The sequence below is a fragment of the Delphinus delphis genome, chromosome 13, assembly GCF_949987515.2.
Source record: "Delphinus delphis chromosome 13, mDelDel1.2, whole genome shotgun sequence".
NCBI lineage: Eukaryota > Metazoa > Chordata > Mammalia > Artiodactyla > Delphinidae > Delphinus > Delphinus delphis.
The window spans coordinates 23,560,162-23,580,882 of record NC_082695.1 but is presented as its reverse complement, the minus strand read 5'-3'; the positions used below and the strand labels follow the sequence as shown (position 1 = coordinate 23,580,882).

Below are 20,721 nucleotides of genomic sequence, written 5' to 3'. Positions count from 1 at the left end.
TCAGGGCTTCCCTGGTGGTGCAGTGGTTGAGAGTCCACCTGCCGATGCAGGGGACACGGGTTCGTGCCCCGGTCTGGGAAGATCCCACATGCCGCGGAGTGGCTGGGCCCGTAAGCCATGGCCACTGAGCCTGCACGTCCGGAGCCTGTGCTCCGCAACGGGAGAGGCCACAACAGTGAGAGGCCCGCGTACTGCAAAAAAAAAAAAAAAGTTGAGATGTCCAAGGCAGCACATTTGGTGCTGGAACGAAGGCAGATTGGCAGATTTGTGATAGTTAATGATCCCTTAGGAACACAGAACCTGGTAGCTGAAGTTGCTTGACCCAGCATCCACACTCCTATTACCTTCCCAGAGCTAGCCTGGCCCACCTCACAGGAACTGAGCAAGGGAGAGAAAATGAGACTTGCATATTCCTCAAGGAATCACCAGGGAACGTGATCTCACGAGGACATCTCTTTGTAGTATTCTTGTGTTCAGTTCTCAGGTTCTAGAGAACCGCAGGTATGCATAATCTGCCTTCTCTGCCCCTTCAGCTCTAAGAATTCCTGGACCAGGGTGTATAGAGGCATCTGGAAATGGTGATTCTAATTATGAAGATTACAAATTTGGATGATAAATAACTGGCATGATGTGAGAGGTGACCCAGCAGAAGTCTTGTTCCTGTGGGCACATGCGTGTTCATACAGAAGCTTTCTGCCGGAACGGTGGCGAGTCCCAGCCTGTCTTCACTGCTCACTGATCACAGTAGGCAGAGATGGGACTTGCATTCTGAGAATGTCTACATCACACTCACAGAAGGTTAGAGTGGGAGGAAATCTGAGTAAGTTGATTGGAACTTGGAACACACAGACCCAGGCTCTAAAATTTTGGAGTCTAAATGGAGTTTCCGTCCCTAGGCTATATCTCACAGAGGCCTGGCCCTCAAGTATAGGACCAAGGACCTGAACAGCCTTTCAGGTCCAGAAGGACAGAAGAGGCTGAGCAAATGGCCTCTTTTCCTTAGGGCTGCACTGGTCTTTTTCTCTGGTATCCTCTAATCTCTCTATCTGTACAACTAACCCCACACCTACCTTCGAAGATTTATTAATGACCCTATTTGCCAGGCATTCAAGACACAAATATAAAGGGTTTCAGCCTAAGGGGGATAGAGGTAAGTAAACCAACAAGGCAGCCCAGTGTGCTGCGTGCTGACAGTAGTGTGTACAGAGTGCCTGAGGGCAGGGCTTGCTGGGGAGGACAGAGACACAGCACACAGGACAAGTGGATAACTCAATTTGCCAAGTTCAGTGTGGCTGGAGCCCAGAGAACATGTGGGGGTGGTAGGGCAGCAAGGGCTGCAATTGAGGCAGGAAGAAAGGCCTGGAAATCCTCATGCCTTCAGCCCCTGCCTGTCGGGCTCACATTGCCTGCTGCACCACCTAACCCAGACCCGCCTAACCGTCCAAATGGTTCCATGATTCCAATGTCTCTTTCTCTCCCCATCCAGTTCCCATGCCCTGCTAAGTAAACTAGTAAATTCACATGACAGATTACAAGGCCACTAAAAATTATGCTTCTGTAAGGATTTTGCCTATATGGGAATTTTAATTATATAAAATAATGTTAAATGAAAATAGCAGGATAGAAAATTGTATACCAAATTGAACATACTGTATGATATTAACAGGTTAAAAGATACAGAAAAAAATTGGAAGGGGCCCAAATATTAACTGTAGTGGTCTTTGGATAACGGAATCATGGGCAGATTTTTAAAGCTTTTTTTCACACTTAACTGTACTTTCCACTTTTTCCATAGTAAGTACTACGTTATTAAGATTCAGAAAAAATATGGGACGATGTTAAAGGTCCCAGATCGTCAGATCTCAGTAGGGGACAAAAAGGAAAGCAATCTGATTAAAGAAATCTACACTAAGGTGTGATGAACCTTAGTATAATAATTCTCTCAGAAATTTTCACATTTTTAAATTTTATTGAGTCATATTTTTAATAAGTAACACATTCACATGGCTCAATTCAAAAGGTACAAAAGGATATAGACTGAGAAGTCTCTCTCTCCCATCCCTGGAACCTAGTCATCCTGCTCCCTGCCTTGGAGACCAATGGTACTAGACTATATCTTTAGGACACATTCCAGAAGTAGAACTACTGGGTCAGAGGGTATCTGTATTTGTAATCTTGTATCAAACACCCTCCAAAAAGGATGTGCCAATTTTTAGTCCCATGAAAAATACCTAAGAGTGCTTGTTACCCCCATCTTTGCCAATTATATGTATGTTTTCAAAAGAGAACACATAAGTAGCATGAGAAACATAGGGTAATTTTGGCAGTTTGGGACGATATTTTAAATTCACTAATTCACTCGCTAATTAGTTATTAAAATCCATTATGTTCCATGCACTATGCTAGGCCCTAGAGATAACAATTTCCAAACGTAACACATATCTGAGTGGGAATTCTAGGCTCAGCTGTTCCTACTTCTTCGCATTGTCTTCCATTATTTCTTTTTTCTTGTGTGTGTGTGTGTGTGTGTGTGTGTGTGTGCGCGCGTGTGCGTGTGCGTGTGTGCGCGTGAGCACGCAGCACACAGGATCTTACTTCCTCACCAGGGATGGAACCCGAGCCCCTTGCAGTGGAAGTGCGGAATCTCAACAACTGGACCACCAGGGAAGTCCCATTTTCCATTATTTCTAAATCAAAAGTGTTTCTGTTTCTTTTGTTTTAAGCTTCAATGATTTTTCTTAAAGTTTACCAGGTTTCTTAAGTAAGGGTGAAGTAGGATTCGGATTACCCCAGCACAAACTTTCAAGGGTCATCCAAGAGGCTGCCTTCTGTCATTCCTTGTATCACTGTCTTAAAATGTTCCTTAACCTTTTATGGACTTTTGTCCTTAAAAATTATCATGGCACAGGGACTTCCCTGGTGGCACAGTGGATAAGACTGTGCTTCCAATGCAGGGGCCCTGCGTTCAATCCCTGGTCAGGGAACTAGATCCCACATGCGTGCCGCAACTAAGAGTTTGCATGCCACAACTAAGGAGCCCATGTGCCGCAAATAAGGAGCCGGGGAGCCACAAATGAGGAATCTTGGAGCCGCAACTAAGGAGCCCGCCTGCCGCAACTAAGACCTGGCGCAACCAAAATAAGCAAACAAATAAATATTAAAAAAAAAATTATCATGGCACAGGGACTTCCCTGGTGGCACAGTGGTTAAGAATTCGCCGGTCAACGGAGGGGACACAGGTTTGATCCCTGGCCCGGGAAGATCCCACGTGCCGCGGAGCAACTAAGCCTGTGTGCCACAACTACTGAGCCTGTGCTCTAGAGCCCGCAAGCCACAACTACTGAGCCCTCGTGCCACAACTACTGAAGCCTGCATGCCTAGAGCCCATGCTCGGCAACAACAGAAGTCACTGCAATGAGCACGCGCACCGCAATGAAGAGTAGCCCCTGCTCGCCGCAACTAGAGAGAGCCGCGTGCAGCAATGAAGATCCAATGCAGCCAAAAATAAATTAATTAATTAACTAAATTAAAAAAAATTATCATGGCACAGACGAATATAATGGCTCTGGGTTCAAATCTCAGCTCCACTACTTACTCTGTGACTTCAGTCATTATTTTCTCTCCAAGACTTTTTTTACTCATCTGTTAAAATGGGGCAATTACCTTCCTCACAAGATAGTTGTAGGGATTAAAGAGTAAAACAGTAAGGGACTAGCACAGTGCCTGGCACATAGTTAAGTGTTCAAGAAATGTTAATTGCTCCTCCACTGTGAGGTCTCACAGAGTACAATGAAGGTGTAACTGCTTCTTTATACTCCCCAGGGAGCTATGCAATCAGCAGGTATTTGGTTAACTTGCTGAATGAATGAGTCACAACCTCCCTTTCTGAATGAGCATCGCTCCTTGAAGGCATTGTAGGTGAGACATCAGAACTGTGTATGAGGAAATCCAGAACAGGACACAGTTTGATCTGGGCAAAATCAGATTTTCCCCAAAAGTGTCAAAATCAGGAGGCACTTGTTGTATCTATTATCACTATAAATAACATCAGCTAACACTCTGCTCAGCCCTTTACATGAATCATCTCATTTAATCGTTACAACCTGCCTTTGAGGTAAACACTGCTTACCATCTTCAGCATCCCCTGGGATGTTAGATTAAGGCGCAGAGTAGTTAGGTCACTTGCCCATGGTCACAGAGCCAGTCAGAGGCAAAGTTTTCAATTCCTAAACCAATGTGCTTAAGTACCTCAGTGATCTGTCTGTGTGTCTATGTTCTCAAGCCCAGACCCAGCTTCCAGGTGCCTTGCTCAGTACAGGGCTAGACACCTCAAGAACACCTCATAAATGTGCATGGGCTGATGGCTCTGATGCCCAGGAGTGCTTAGAAGCGTACAACTCAAGATGAGTCAATGTAGCCAACTAAAGTTGTAGAAAATCAGTGTCCTAAAAGAACAAGACATTCTTCAGTGATGTTTTTCAGAACTGGAAATGTTATATAACTGTTTCAGAGTAATTTTTTCTTAAGTATTGTCCAAAACTCTTAAACAAATGAAAAAAAAAGATCGGGGATATGCAACCAGAAAAAGTTCAGGTTTCCCCAAATTAGTACCGACCTGTATTAGAGATTATGCTACTCACACAGAGGATTAATTATTCACTGAACTGTCTTGCTCACTCTAGTTAGACACCTCCTGGAGTCACATGCACAGTGCCTGACACAGAGTACATGTTCAATAAATGTATGTCAATAAATGATGGGAATTTGCCAATTTCAATTCAAACCAATATAACTGGATAAAATACTGTATTAAAGGAAGCTCTTCAGACTGGACAGATCCTAGTTAAGGGCTGTAAATTTCGAGTATAATACAGTGAGAGGACAAAACTGGAGCCAGAGGACCTAGTCTGATGCTCAGCTCTGCCAACTCAACTAAGCCAGGGTCCTCACCTGCAAATGGGGTAATTGTGTCTGTCCTTCCTTTGTCATCAGAGAAATTTTCAAAGTGAGAGTTTTGCTTTTGTTTTCACACAGTCAGTAAATTCTTATTAAATTCAGATTCTATAAAATCTTATTAATTCAAATTTTATTTGCGGCTGAGCTGAAGACCTCTGAAATACTCTAAAGGTAGAGTATCAAGAAAATGAATAAGGTCGACAAGGTTTAACCAACTAAGGAGAAAACTTTCTAAGAGTTTTAATAACATCAGCATATACTTGACAAAAACAATGTGATCTCACTTCTCCTTTCAATAGGAGGTCCCAAGGAGGACCATCAAGAGAGCATTTATAAGATAGACCAGCGGAGTTCCCTGGTGGTCTAGCGGTTAGGATTTGGCACTTTCACTGCTGTGACCCGGGTTCAATCCCTGATTGGGGAACTGAGATCCTGCAAGCCTCGCAGCCAAAAAAAAAAGACACTATGAACAGAGTAAGAAGGCAACTCACAGAATGGGAGAAAATATCTGCCAATCATATATCAGAGGGATCAATATCCTGAATACATAGAGAACTCCTAAAACTCAACAACAAAAAAATGAACAATCCAATTCAAAAACGGGCAAAGGACTTGAATAGACATTTCCCCAAAGAACATATACGAATGGCCAACAACATGAAAAGATGCTCAACATCACTAATTATTAGGGAAATGCAAATCAAAACTATGAGATACCATCTCATACCCATTAGGATGGCTACTATTTAAAAAACAAACAAACAGAAAACAAGTGTTGGTGAGGAGGTGGAAAAATCAGAACCCTTGTGCACTTTTGGTGGGAATGTAAAATGATTCAGCTGCTGCAGAAAATTCTAGGGCAGTTCCTGTATTTTCCAAAATGTCTAATATGAGCACATATAACTTTCACAATTAGAATTACTGGGGGGTGTGTGTCTGACTATGTGTGTCTTCAAGATAGTCTAGTTAGAGCCAAATGCTCTGGGGTCAAGAGAAGCGTGGGTGCACTGGTAGCTTTGCCACCTCAGGCAGCTGCCCAAGGCCATCACCAGTCCTGAGCATTTCCAACTACCACTGACTCCTTGACTCCCTGCCTGTGACCAGACAAACACAAGAGTAGCTCCCAAATTACAGGATCTCCTAGTGGTCTTATCACATCCGGGATGATGCTGTACTACCCCTTTCACTTGACATGGCCGCCCCAGCTCTGCATGGTCAGCAGTGGTTGGGGCTGAACCAACCTCTGAGTGGTCAGACGTACAACTCACTCTGCACTTCAACATGTCCAAATCCAACTGCCATCAGGTCACGGAGTTACTGGCACTGCCTCAGATTTTGCAGTTCAGCTCTCAATGAATTACTTCAAGGGGCTTCAGGGGATCTGCAAACTCTGAATATTTACATGTAAAATTATACATGATGACAAGTAACTCAATTACAAAAGGGCAAAGGATTTGAATAGACATTTTCTCCAAAGAAGAAATGACCAACGTGCACGTGAAAAGCTGTTCAACACCATCTAGCCTTAGGGAAATGCAAATAAAACTACAATGAGATGCCACTTCACACCCACTACGGTGGAAAATAATAATAATAATAAAGGACAATAACAAATGTTGAAGAGGGTGTGGAGAAAATGGAATCCTCATTTATTACTAATGAAAATGTAAAATGGTGGACTTCCCTGGTGGCACAGTGGTTAAGAATCCGCCTGCCAATGCAGGGGACATGGGTTCAATCCCTGGTCCAGGAAGATCCCACATGCCGTGGAGCAATTAAGCCTGTGTGCCACAACTACTGAAGCCCGCGTACCTAGAACCAGTGCTCTGCAACAAAGACCCAACACAGCCAAAAATAAATAAATTTTTTTTAAAAGAAAATGTAAAATGGTGAGCTGCTGTGGAAAACAGTTCGGCAGGCAAAAAGTTAAAAATAGAGTTGCCATTGACCCAGCAAGTTCACTCCTACGTAAACACATTTAAGAGAACTGAAAATATGTTCAAACAAAAATTTGTACATGAATGTTCAGAGCAGCACGTCATAACAACTAAAAGACAGAAACAACTTAAACGTCAATCAACTGACAAATGGATAAACAAAACACAGTATATCCCTACAGTGGAATATTACTCAGCCATAAAAAGGACTGAAGTACTGACACATGCTATGACATGGATGAACCCCAAAAACATTACACTTAATGAAAGAAGCCAGACATAAAAGGCCACATACATGTGATTCCAGATTAGTGGTTGCCAGGGGATGGGAAGAGGGGAGACTAGGGAGAAACTGCTAACATGTACAGGGCTTCTTCGGAAGATGAAAATGTTCTGGAATTAAGACAGTGGTGATGGTTACATAACTTTGTGAACATTCACACTTTAAAGTGGTGAATTTTATGATATGTGAATTCTACCTCAAAAAAATAAATTTGAGCAACAGTCTACAAAATAATTGGCCAGTTCTCTTCAAAAGTTTAGTCATGAAAGACAAAAAAGGCTGAGGAACTGTCTCAGATTTAAGAGACTAAGGAGACTTGATACTAAATGCAATGCGGGAAACTGGATTGGATCCTGGAACAGAAAAAGGACATTAGTGGGACAAATGGCAAAACTTAAATAAAGCCTATAGCTTAGTTAGTAGTACTGTATTTACGTTAAATTTATTAGACAATGTTATTATGGTTATGTAAATGTTAACATTAGGGAAAGCTGGGTAAAGAGTATACAGGAAGTTTGTGTATTATTTCTGGAAGTCTAAAATTATTTCAAAATAAAAAGTAAAAAAGAAAGTACATGGAGCAGGTCAGGGGGTTGGCAATTTTTTTTCTGAAAAGCACTGTACATTAAATACCTTAGACTTTGCAGACCATATGGTCTTTGGGGCAACTCTGTTGCCAAAAACAGTATGTAAATTAAAGGGTGTGGCTGTGTTCCAATAAAACCTTATTTACTTGGTTCGATTTTCCTAAAATGCTGATTTAGGTACTTTTTTAAGAGGAAAATTTCAGATTGAGAAGTTTTAAAGACACCATTAAATTACAATCATTTTACTCAACGCCTGTATAATATCTGAATAAGCATTTCACAACTTTTTTTACAACTTAGGAAACACAAACAAAAAAGGGACGAAGATAAACACAGGCAGGAAGTCTTGGCTCAAACCCAACCTTTTTTTGGCATTCCAGCAGGATTGGGTCAATATGGAACCTCTGTTCTATAGGGCAATGTAAGCATTCTAACAGGTTTCTAAAAAGTGATCTGCTTGGAGTTTTGTAAATCACAAAATAAGGAGCTCTGATGTTTAATTAGAAAACTAAAGATATGCTAGAAGCATTATCTGCAGATTACATGTGAGGATGAACTGGCAAGTCAAGTCCATCACAGGATTGGTTTTAAATGTTGATGAAATTAGCCAACAGATTGCAAAAACTCTCTCAGTAGACACAACATCTATAACAACAAACTGCTGGAGAGAGGATTAAAGAGGGATTCATGTCCTGGAGCTGGGGGAGGCTGGCTTGAACAGCCTCCTTCCAACCCATACTCTTCAGCTCTGTGAGTCCAAAGAGTTCACTGGCTTCTCCTCATCAAAGTCTTCAGATTCATTTCCAAGTTATTCTAAGAAAGTAAGCTACAAACTGATGGGGTGGGGACCCTGCTTAGTTATTCATTCAACAAACATTTAAGGAGCCCTTATCAGATGGGCCATTCCAAAGTCCTTGAAAAGAAGGATGGTACACAGGACAAGGAAGAGATGACAAAAGTTCAAACCCACTGGCCTCACTTCTAGAGATGTAGGCTGGGGGGATGGAGATGTCAAGAAAAGAGGGCAGAAAAAGAAGACAGCACCAGAAAGACTCAAAGTAACTACTCAGAATTAGACACTTTCAAGTTGAAAAGGACCTCCATCTAATAACTCCTTTGACAGGGAGTTCACTAACTCTGGAGGCAATCCATTCCATTGCTGGTCACCTGTGGCCAGCATTAAGTTCTTCTATTAAATCAAAATTTTGTCTTCCTGTAGAATCCACCTATTGATCCTAGTTTCTGCCTCTTTCAACCGCAAAGATGAAGTGGAAGCCCTCTTCACCATAACAATCTTTTCTGTTTTTGATGAGATTGTTTTGTTTTCCCTTCCATTGCTCTCTTTTCTGGGCTAAACATTCTCGCCAGCCACCCCCCTTGCCCCCCAAAGAGTTCCAGCTGCCTCAAAGCAAAGAATGCATATCTAGAATTCACAGCAAGAAAACACTTAAGATCAGTGGGCTTCAAACATCGGTATGCAGAGGACCCCCGAGGAGCATGTTCAAAATATAGTTTCCCTGGTTCCGACCCAGATTCTAAATGAGTCTTATTTGAGTCCTGCACTGTGAAGTATGCACCGTAGGGTATTTCAAAGCAGAGGCTGTGAGAACCATATTTAGAGATACACTGCCTTGTTTCACAAATGAGGAAACTGAGGCCCGACACAGGGAAAGGATTTGGCCCATGAAGCACAACTGGCTGTCGGCGACGAAGTCTCAGAGTCGGGCCTCTTACTCCCAAGCCCAACTCTATTCAGCGCGCTTCCGGGCCTCGGCCTCTCCACTCGGGGCAAACTCATTAAAAGCACCTCCGCATGAGAGAGGCGGCCTCGACTGGAAGTCAGAGTTAGAGTGAGTCTCTGCCTGGAAAGGAGAGCTTGTGGGGGCCTTTTCCCTACTTGGGGCCTCAGTTTCCCCAAACTGTAATCACTGGACGAAAGACCACAGTACAAGCCTGACCTCCCTTCTGGGGCGAATGGCCCGGGCCAGGGCTGGACTTGTTGTCTCTGTGCTGCTGGGCTCAGATGTCGCAGCCCGTGGGCCTGCTGAAGGCGGAACCCGGTCCCCGCCCGCGTCCCTCAACCTGGACGACCCCCACCTGCCGCCCCAACCCCTCATGTACCTGCCTCTGCTCAGCTAACGCCGCCGAGGGCGCCCCAGCCTGTCCGTCCGTCGGCCGTCCAGCCAGCCCCTTAGCTGGGTCAGTCCGGCCGGCCGGACTTCAGATTCCTCCTACGCGTACGCTGGTCAGCTGACTCAGAGCCGCCGCTCTCCGGCGACTTCCGGCCACAACCGGAAAAGGTTGGTCCGCGCCGCTGTGCTTCAGCCCCAGATACTGGGCTCTAAGGTTCCGCCTGCTGGCAGGAAGCGGAAAAACACAGGGACCGTTTAGCAGCTTTTTAAAAAGCCTAAGTCCGGGCATGGAAAGCCCCAGACGTGCTTGGAACGTATTTGTTGGAACAGAGTGTAAGGATGATGGGAATCAGAATGATGGGAATATGTCATAGGACACAGGAGCTAACTTGAAGGAGATCCCACTGGCCAAATCTGGGCAATTTGAGCAAAATACATAATGATAGTAACAGAATATAACTGAATAAAATTATAACCCAATGACTCTTTACTGATATAAATAAAGAAGTGATTAATAAATGGGGGAGAAGGGGAAATTCTTCCTTTTAGTAGAATGACAACTAGCAGATATGACGGAGTTAGAAAATCAGTAATGGACGGTAAAGCTAGAGGAACAGGATGGTTACACAGTAAAGGGTCTCCCATAAATTACTTATTGATTGCAAAGGGAAAATAGGAATTTCACAGAGGTGTAACCTCGCAGAACAAGTGAATCAAAATGATCAGAGTTAACATCACCAGTTATAGGTCAAGTAAAGATTATGTGCCTCCTGGAAGGGATGAAATTTGGATATGGATCGTGGTTTAGGGGTTGGGTATCAATGTTAAAATTTCTATTGTGGTTATGTTAAGAGAACACCCTTGTTCTTAGGAAATATTCACTGAAGTATTTAGGGGTAAAAGGGCACAATGTCTCCAACTTAATTTCAAATGATTCAGAAAAAAATTCAGGTGTATAAAAATTGAGAGCATGATTTAAGGAAATGAGGCAAAATGTAAGCAAGTGGTGAATCTAGGTGAAAGGTATATGGAAGTTCCTTACATAATTTTTGCAACTTTTCTTTAAGTTTCAGATGCCAACTAAAGAAGGTCTCTTGACACCCGGTTCTACAAGGATTGAGTCATTAGCCACGGTAGTCTCTGACCTTCAACACACAATGAAAGGAGTTCAGGGGCGAAGATCAGGAATGAGGCACTCTCTGTTCTGGGAAAACTGGCAGAACAGGTCTTCAGATGGTTAGATATTTTCAGGAGAAAATTTTAGGAGCCCAATTTCTTGCATATTTTCATACCTAGAAAGACACTAATGTCATTAACTGAGATATGTGTTCCTCGTGACTCACAGCAACCTTCTACTGAGATGTGTGCTTGATTGCTCATACCCATTCTCCAAAATCACATATAAACCAACCTCACCCACCTCTTTGGAGCAGTTCCTCAAAGCTATCTAAGAGGCTGTTTCCCCCTGGGCTATAGTCATCAGTAAGTCCCCAAATAAAACTGAAACAGCTCTCACATTGTGCATTTTTATTTCAGTGGACAATGATATAAAAATTAAAATTTACCCCCAGAATGAGGGGAGTGCCTTGGTTCTAGCCAATTTACTTATTTACCTATCAAACATTAATTTATGTGCTGAGCACTGGTGATGCAATAGGAAATGAGACAAGATCTTTGCTTTCATGCCTAGCAGGAGAAATATCAAACATACAATCACAAAACTAATGGGCTACTTGGCTTGAAAATATTAATAGCTAACATTTACCGAGCGTACCTAAGCACACACCAAACAATGGTTAATTTGATCCTCACAGCAGCCCTGCAAATGGTTTTGATCATTACCTCTGCTTTACAAATGGGTAAAGGAAAACTTTTAAAAGTTTATGCAATTTTATCCTTTAATTAACAGTTTTCAGATGACATACTGATAGGTGAAAGAGCTGCAATTTGCACCCAGACATTGTTCTCTGGAGTTCTTCTTTTTTTTTTTTTAATTTATTTTTGGCTGTGTCTTTGTCGCTGCACGTGGGCTTTCCCTAGTTGGGATGAGCGGGGGCTACCCTTCATTGTGGTGCACGGGCTTCTTAATGCAATGGCTTCTCTTGCTGCGGAGCACGGGATCCAGGTGCACAGGCTTCAGTAGTTGTGGCTCGTGGGCTCTAGAGTGCAGGTTCGGTAGTTGTGGTGCACGGGCTTGATTGCTCCGCAGCATGTGAGATATTCCCCAACCAGGGATCGAACCCGTGTCCCCTGCACTGGCAGGCAGATTCTTAACCACTGTGCCACCAGGGAAGTCCCGTTCTCTGGAGTGCTTAACACCCATCTTCGTTGTTTCATGAATTCAACAAGCATTTATTAAGTACCTGCAATTATCCCAGGGACTGTCTTAGGGGTTGGGTCTGAGTAGGGGGTGAAGGTAGTAGATGAAATAAACTCATAGATGAAATTCCTCATCTGCCAGACTTCTCTTCAAATTCCTGTGGACACAGGGATGTTTCTAGTCACATGAACCTGGATTTGAGTCCAGGCTCTGAGAAACAGAAAAGCAGCCCCTGATACCCAGGAGCTAGCCTGGCACTTACAGGAAGGCCTTGGTGTTCTCCTGTTGAGCATAAAAACAAAACACAGAATATCAACATCAGACAAGGCTGCTCTGTGACTCTGATGGATCAGGACAATATAAAGACCTCGCCATAATCATGTATGAACCAGACAAAGCAAGAGCATTGTCCAAAGCACAAAAATGACCAAGTATTTCCCTAACCTAGCTCATATAGAGATTGCTGCTTCTTCACCAATTACAGCTTTAGTCTCAGTCTAGTCTTCCCTCGTTCTAGATAAGATTTACCAAGGTACCCATCATAGACAGCATCTGATCCAGATAAAACCTGGCTTCCTTATTTATTTAACTATAGTTGATTTACCATATTGTGTTAGTTTCAAATGTACAGTTTCAGATTCTTCTTTTTAAAATTAATTATTTTTAGATTCTTTTCCATTATAGGTTATTACAAGGTATTGAATATAGTTCCATGTGCTATACAGTAAATCCTTTTTGTTTATTTTATTTTATTTTAAAAATCTTTAGAATTTATTTATTTTTTTGGCTGCACTGCGAGGCTCTTAGTTCCTCAACCAGGAATCAAACCCGGGCCCTCGGCAGTGAAAGCACGGAGTCCTAACCACTGGACTGCCAGGGAATTCCCTATCTATTTTATATATAGTCGTGTGTATCTATTAATCCCATACTCCTAATTTATCCCTCGCCCTCCCCTTTCCCCTTTGGTAACCATAAGTTTATTTTCTTTGTCTATAAGTCTTTCAGTTTCATTAAGTTGATCTGTATTATTTGTTTGGATTCCACGTATAAGTGATAGCATATAATATTTGTCTTTCTCTGCCTGACTTACTTCACTTAATATAGTAATCTCTAGGTCCATCCATGTTTCTGCAAATGGCAATATTTCATTCTTTTTAATGTCTGAGTAATATTCTATTGTATATATATATATATATATATATATATATATATATATATATATATATCACATCTTTATCCATTCATCTGTTGATGGACATTTAGGTTGCTTCCATGTCTTGGCTATTGTGAATAGTGCTGCCATGAACACTGAGGTGCATATATCTTTTCAATTAGAGTTTTTGTCTTTTCCAGATATATGCCCAGGAGTGGGATTTCTGGATTATATGGTAACTCTATTTTTAAGTTTTTGAGGAACCTCCAAACTGTCTTCCATAGTGGCTGCACCAACTTACATTCCCACCAACAGTGTAGGAGGGTTCCCTTTTCTGCACACCCTCCCCAGCATGTATTATTTGTAGACTGTTTAATGATGGCCATTCTAACTGATGTGAGGTGATACCTCATTGTAGTTTTGATTGGCATTTCTCTAATAATTAGCGATGTGGAGCATCTTTTCATGTGCTACTTGGCCATCTGTATGTCTTCTTTGGAGAAATGTCTATTTAGGTCTTCTGCCCATTTCTTAATTGGAAACACTGCTTCCTTAAGCCCACCCCCAAATTATCACACACAAGCCCAAATCCTAAATGTCCTTCCTAAGACTCTGTTACTGAGATGCCCTATCATTCCTCATAGTTCACATCCCCCACTTTGCTGTAACAAATAATAAACTCAACTTGTTCAACCACGGGTGTGCTTCTGGTGGTCTCTGATTGGAGAGCATTCAAAGATCCCTTGCTCACTAGCTATGTGAATTCAGACATCAGTTTCACCTACAGAAGCCCCCATTTCCTCACCTGTTGAAATGCAAAGATTTATTCCTACCTCAGAAGGTTGTTGTGAGGATATGGAACAGGCTTAGCACTGAGAGCTCTCAGTGTACTTTGAAAAATTCCTGCTTGAGATGCAAACTATTATATATAGGACAGATAAACAACAAGGTCCTACTATATAGCACAGGGAACTGTATTCAATACCCTGTTCTAAAGTATAACGGAAAAGAATATGAAAAATAATATATATGTATAAATGAATCACTTTGCTGTACAGCAGAAATTAACTCAACATTGTAAATCAACTATACTACAATAAAAATAAAATAAAATTCCTGCTTGAGCTGCTACCTCCTTTGAAAAGTCACAGAGCACCATCATTATGAAAAGATATTGAAGCCAACAGCTCCAATTAAGACAACGTGCTGATTGTATTCCCCTTTGTTCTTTTCTTGGGTTCAGGAGGCAGACTAAAGGCGAGAGTTCAACTTTTCCTTTGTCAGAAATGAGGTCATTCTCATGGTCTTTTCTGGAAACGTTCCTGAAACTTTAACGTAAGGGAACCAGCACTGTTTATTTCTTCATGTTCTTGCTATTAAAAATGTTCCCAAGACATAACAGAATTGGAACTACCAAACTTGGAAGCACTTCAGCTTCAAAAATATATCAAGTAATATCTTCTCTGCTTATCACATTAAGGTACTTACAGACCCTAGAAGCCCTGTTGGTGATGTTTGCATTTATGCTGCTAGGACCCAGCATGGATTTAATAGTATTTGATGCCTACAGCAAACTGTGCTAAATAAAAAATATTTATTCCTGTTGGGAAGAATAAAATAAATAGAAATGTTCTGATGTCTTCCTCTGCTTGCTCTGAGCATCCCAAGGGTTCTCATGTTAATAGCCCTAACCTTCCCCTGCCCCCTCACCTCCTCTCCAGTTATTCCTCCGACTAATAATAACACGCATACGAATAATGGCAGCTAATATTTACTGAATGTTTATTAACGTGTCACACACAGTGCTAAGGGCTTTATGCAGTTTAATCCTTACCCCCAAATTTCGAAACAAGTATTATTACACAAGAGGAGCTAGAGGCCCAGAGAAGTTAAGCAGCATATCCAAGGCCACACAGCTGGTAAGAATCAGGTTCATTTGGAATCTGACAACAAACCTCCTCCTGTTAAAATGCTGCCTTGCCACCCTGGGCCAGCGAGTAGGGTCTATGAAGCGACAGAGAGAGGGATGGGCCTGGAAAGAAAGAAAGGGCAGGGGCAAGGGGGAGTGGGGGTCCATGCAGAGGCAATCAGATCTTCTCCAGAATGCAGAGGGAAGGGGTGGAGATTAGGAGCACAAGTCAAGTAGGAGGCCATTGCAGAGCCTCAGAGGTAGTGGGGACTTGTGTCAAGGGTTTTGGGGGGCCAGGAAGGTTGAATAGTGGGAAAAGGCAAGTTATTGTGAAGGAGAAAAGTGTGATTAAGGACCTGAGGCCTCACAGGTGTATAACTGCCAGGTGAGGAGAGGCAAGGATTCTAGGGGACCTTCTGCCCTATGTGATCTGTTAAGGCTCACAGATCCCTGCCCTTCTCTGGGCCTCAGTGTTTCCTCTGCTCAATGCAGGGAGAGAAGATTCCAGGATCCCAGGAACCAGTCCAGCTTGGGTAGGTGGTGAGGAGATGGCATCACTTTTTCCTTTGGTCTCCTCACCTGACATGGGAAAGAAGGTTCCCTGAGCCTGGCCCATCCCCATCCAAACCCCAGGCTCGGGTTAGTCTCCCGCCATGGGTCCAGGAGACTCAGAGAGAAAGACCATGTATGCAAACAGAATGGAGAATAAACCAGAGGAAGCACCCCCAGTCCTCCTCAACTCCAACCGTTCCTCGGAGGAGGTGGGCCTGTTAGAAGCATGGCCTCATTGTTTACCCAACCCAGAGCAAATGTGCAAATCCTTGCTGTGTACCTTCAGGCATGTCACCTAACCTTGAGCCTCAGGCTCCTCTCATTCTCTGTGCATGGGTTCTAAGGTTGGGCTGAAGTCCACTGCACCCCTGCCATCAATCCTTCTGCCCCAGGACAGCTCACGGTCTGTTTCTTCTGCCTTCTGCCAAGGCCTGGCCTAGGGCTCTGCAACATGGCAGCCCTGCTGGCCGAGGACAGCGTCTCACTTGGGTCGAGGGCAGAGTGAACCAGCCTGACTTCTCAGGTTCAAGTCTGGATGGTATTATTTGTTTAGGGACATGGCCACTAGATGGTATCAGGACTATATTCTGGAATCTTCTGAGAACTGGGCAAGGAGGACCCTATTCCTGGGAGTTAGGCTCTTCCCAGAGGATTCTGTAATATTCCCAACACAGATGAGGCTTGGACAAAAGTCTAGGAAACCAAGGAAGGTTTCCTAGTGAAGGAGAGGAAAATCAAGAAGGCACCAAGAAATCATGGTCCAAACCCTGGGCAGTGTGGGGAGGGAGGTGGGGTACTCATCTGGCAGCCCATCTCTGACCTGCACCTCTGGGAGCCCAGGAAGGAAGGGAGGAATATTCACTCAGGGTGTACCATGTGCCAGGCATTATGAGGAGACTTTTTTTCTTACATTTTTATCAGTGAGTCCTGTTTTTTTGTTTGTTTGTTTTGGGTTTTTTTGGCTGTGCCACATGGCTTGTGGGATCTTAGTTCCCCGACCTGGGATCGAACCCCAGCTCCCCAGCAGTGAAAGCGCCGAGTCCTAACCACTGGACAGCCAGGAAATTCCCATCTCAGTGAGTCCTCTTAATAGTTCATTGAGGAAAGAATTATCGGCCATTTTACAGAGGAGGAAACTGAAGGAATATGACGAATGTCACACAGCAAAGTAGAACTGTATTTTGTGCTTCCGAGTCCTGGAGGATGAGCTAGAAGTTGGGTGACCAAATAAAATGCAGGATGCTCAGTTAAATCTGAATTTTACATAAACAATGAATGGTACATATTTATACAAAAAATTATTTGTCATTTATCTGAAATACAAATTTAACATGGTGACTTTTATTTTTTGCTAATCAAGAAATCCTAGATACAAGGGATGCCCATGGCCAGGACTGTGAGGTCTAGGAGAGAAGTTTGAGTGACACCATGACCCCCTCTCAGGTGTTGGGGAGGAGGCCCAGGCACCAAGGTCAACAATTGCCTGCCACCTGCTACCTGGCCACCAGGGGGCAGCCGAAGTTTGCACAGCTCCTGCTTGGGTGACTGGAAACTTTCCCAGGGCCTGGGAGCAACAAAGACCTAAAAGGACCAAGATCCTCAGACTCTCATTTTCCCCCACCCTGCACCCCATCTGTCACCTTGGCTCCCACACCCCAGGAAATCGCTCCACCCTTTGTCCCTCCACGATCAGGCCAGAAACCCGGGAATTATTTTTTTTTCTCAAGACTAGATATAATTTGAATACAAAAAAGGTTAAAAGTCTTAAGTGTTTCCCTGCAAGAATGTTTACATATGAACACACTTGCGTAACCACCACACAGATCAAGACAGAGCCGTGCTGTCCAATTCAGAGCCCTCTAGCCTCATGTGGCTACTGAGCGCTTGAAATGTGGAATACAAATTTAGATGCGCTGTAAATATAAAATACACACTGATTTCAAAGACTTAATATGAACAAAGAATGTAAAATAGTTCGTTAATAATTTAAAAGTATTGATTACATGCTGAAATAATATTTTGCACATGGATTACATAAAATGTATCATTAAAATTAAGCTCACCTGTTTCTTTTATTTTTTTAAACTGTGGCTAGAAAATTTTAAATTACATTCATCGCTTGCACTAGAGTTTTATTGTTCAGCACTGGTGTAGACAGATCTGACTTATTCACCTGTAAAATTGGGACTCAGGGAATTTCCTGATGATCTAGTGGTTAGGAATCCATGCTTCCACTGCAGGGAGCCCGGGGTTCAATCCCTGTTCGGGGAACTAAGATTCCACAAACTGCATGGCATGGCCAAAAAAGAAAATACAACTCTTCGAGACTTACCTGGCTGTCCAGTGGTGTGCGGTGCGGCTCGGCCAATAAATAAATAAGATAAAACAAAATAAAATTGGGATTTGGAGAGGTGGAATCATTGGCTGATGTTTACACTGCCTAACCATGGCAGAGTAGGATGGGAAATGGGGTCAATTTGAACCCTGAGCCCGTAGTTTCCACAGTGCCTGCCCCCCCAAGTCCCCTGTCCTGAATGGGGGTGCTGCTGTGGGGTGTTGAGCAGTGTTTGGGTGCCCCAGACTCCAGCAGCATACCCCCTCCCTGCTGTGAGCCCATCCTGGGTTGCGGGAGTCAGGGAGGGGCTTCCTGGAGGAGGTGATTAAACCAACACTTGAAAGATGAGTAGGGACAAGCCCAGGTGAAGAAGAGGGAAGTATTTTAGGTAAAGGGAACAGCATGTGCAAAGGCCCTAAGAGGGCCTGGTGATTGAAGAAATGAAAGTAGTTCTGTGTGGCTGGAGCAGAGAAGTGGGGATCTGGTGAGGTCAGCCAGGCCCAGATTCTGCAGGTCATGAAAAGCTTCAACTTGAAGGCCAGAGAGGGTCAGGGGACTGACCTGGCCAGGCTTGTATGTGGTTGTGTGCGGTTTTTTTTTTTGGTCGTGCCCTTTCGGGATCTTAGTTCCCCAACTAGGGATTGAACCCTGGCCTGGGCAGTGAAAGTGCCAAGTCCTAACTAATGGAGACCCCCCCAACCCCCAGCCTGGGGAATTCCAGTCTTGTGTTTTAGAAAGATTAGGCCTGCTGCCATTTGGAGAATCCTTATTCTAAGAGAGAAAATGAAAGCCAGAGAGGCAAAGGGCTTTTCAGCATCACACAGTGAGTGTGACCAGGCAGGTACCAGAAGGGACGGGAAAGGCACAAAGACAGCCTTCCTTGTTGAGGAGTTTCCCTAGGAGGCACTGGCTTTAGATGCCCACTAGGTGACAGCAGTGGAGGGACCAAAATCGGGGGCTTCTGGGAGGGTCCTCTCTGCTGTCCCACAGGCCTTTCTGCTCCCATCTCTCTGGTCTGGGCGTGAGAGGGCTCCTCCCTGGGCCCTCTCGTCCAGATCCCAGACCAACAAGGAGAGCCTTGGTGTCAAGAAGCTCAAGGTCTGGTCCTAGCTCTAACTCCCCTCTGCTGCTGTCCTTGGGCAAATTCACATATAAAACAGTGCTTGAGGGCTTCCCTGATGGTGCAGTGGTTAGGAACCCGCCTGCCAATGCAGGGCACACGGGTTTGAGCCCTGGTCCAGGAGGATCCCACATGCTGCAAAGCAACTAAGCCCATGCGCCACAACTACTGAGCCTGCACTCTAGAGCCCGTAAGCCACAACTACTGAGCCCGCGTGCCATAACTGCCGAAGCCCGTTCGCCTAGAGCCTGTGCTCTGCAACAAGAGAAGCCACCACAATGAGAAGCCCGTGCACCTCAACAAAGAGCAGCCCCCGCTCACTGCAGCTAGATAAAGCCAGCACACAGCAACAGAGACCCAACACAGCCAAAATTTTTAGATAAATAAATAAATAAATAAAACAGTGCTTGAAAACTTGGGTTCTTGGCTGGAAAAATGGAGGTTTATCACTTAGTCTACCAGGGGCCAAATTCTTCTGTCAGACCTCCCTCTGGGCCTCTTGACCTGCCCTCTTCATCCTGTTGAGTGAGTTAGACTCCCAGGGCCTCCCCAGGCCCCAAGGGCCAGGCCAGTTCCAAAACGGAAGGCGGTGATGTGAGCTAAGTTCTCTGAGTTACAGCCAACAAACAACCCAGGTTTCAACCTCAGCCAAAAAGCCCTGGGTGGGATGGAAGGGTGGGTAATCAGCAGAGCCTCCCTGTGTCTCCAGTGTGAAGTGGGGTGAAGAGTTGCTGCCCTGCTTCTCCTCACCCCACTGCTGGGTAGGGTTACCAGGTATAATAGGTAAAAACACAAGATACCCAGTTAAATTAGAATGTCAGATAACCAAAAAAAATAACTGCAGTGTTTGGGGCACATACTTACACTGAAAATGATTCCCTGATTTCTAAAATTCATATTTAACTGGGCATCTACAATTTATTAGGCAATTCTACCACTTGGGCTTGGTGAGAATATAAATGTCAAGCGCATTCTGAACGGGAAGGGTGTGAATCTTGCACTCAGCATCATTCTCTCAAACCCCAAGGCCTGTTGTGGCCCCCATGTCTAGCTAGACAGGGCTCTCAGGGCCCATTCTACCCCCTTGTTGCTGTCAGGTTTCCCTACAGTTCTGGAGATGGGGTCTCATGCTGCATGAAGGACTCATTTGGGCTATTTGCAGCCTATTGTGAGGTTTTCCCCTCAGTGAGCTCCTTTTCCATTCTCTGATCCTCACCACACCCCCTGAGAAGTAAGAAAGGTGAGTAAGTAGGGAGGCATGAGCATTCCAATCAGTAGATGATGTCATGGGTATTCAGCCAAGGTAAGTGATTTGCCCAAAGCTGCCCAGTGAGGGGAAGTGGAACCAGGGGTTGAACCCAGGGTGTGGATAAGGATCTGCTGAGGCTCTTAGGACCCTACTAGCAGGCTGGAGTCAGTTGGGGGAATGGAAAGAGC

The 20,721-nt window shown here is 44.0% G+C and overlaps 1 protein-coding gene across 3 annotated transcripts in view; it reads right to left on the bottom strand.

The window, feature by feature from the left end:
* Positions 1-10,004, bottom strand: part of RNF185 (ring finger protein 185) — a 28,332-nt gene extending 18,328 nt beyond the window's left edge. For 2 of the 3 annotated variants that reach the window (XM_060028383.1, XM_060028386.1), the window contains exon 1: positions 9,885-10,004. The gene's annotated coding sequence lies outside the window, so the exon portion shown is untranslated. The remainder of the gene's footprint in view (positions 1-9,884) is intronic. The other variant, XM_060028384.1, reaches the window with a different exon arrangement.
* Positions 10,005-20,721: the final 10,717 nt, after the last annotated feature.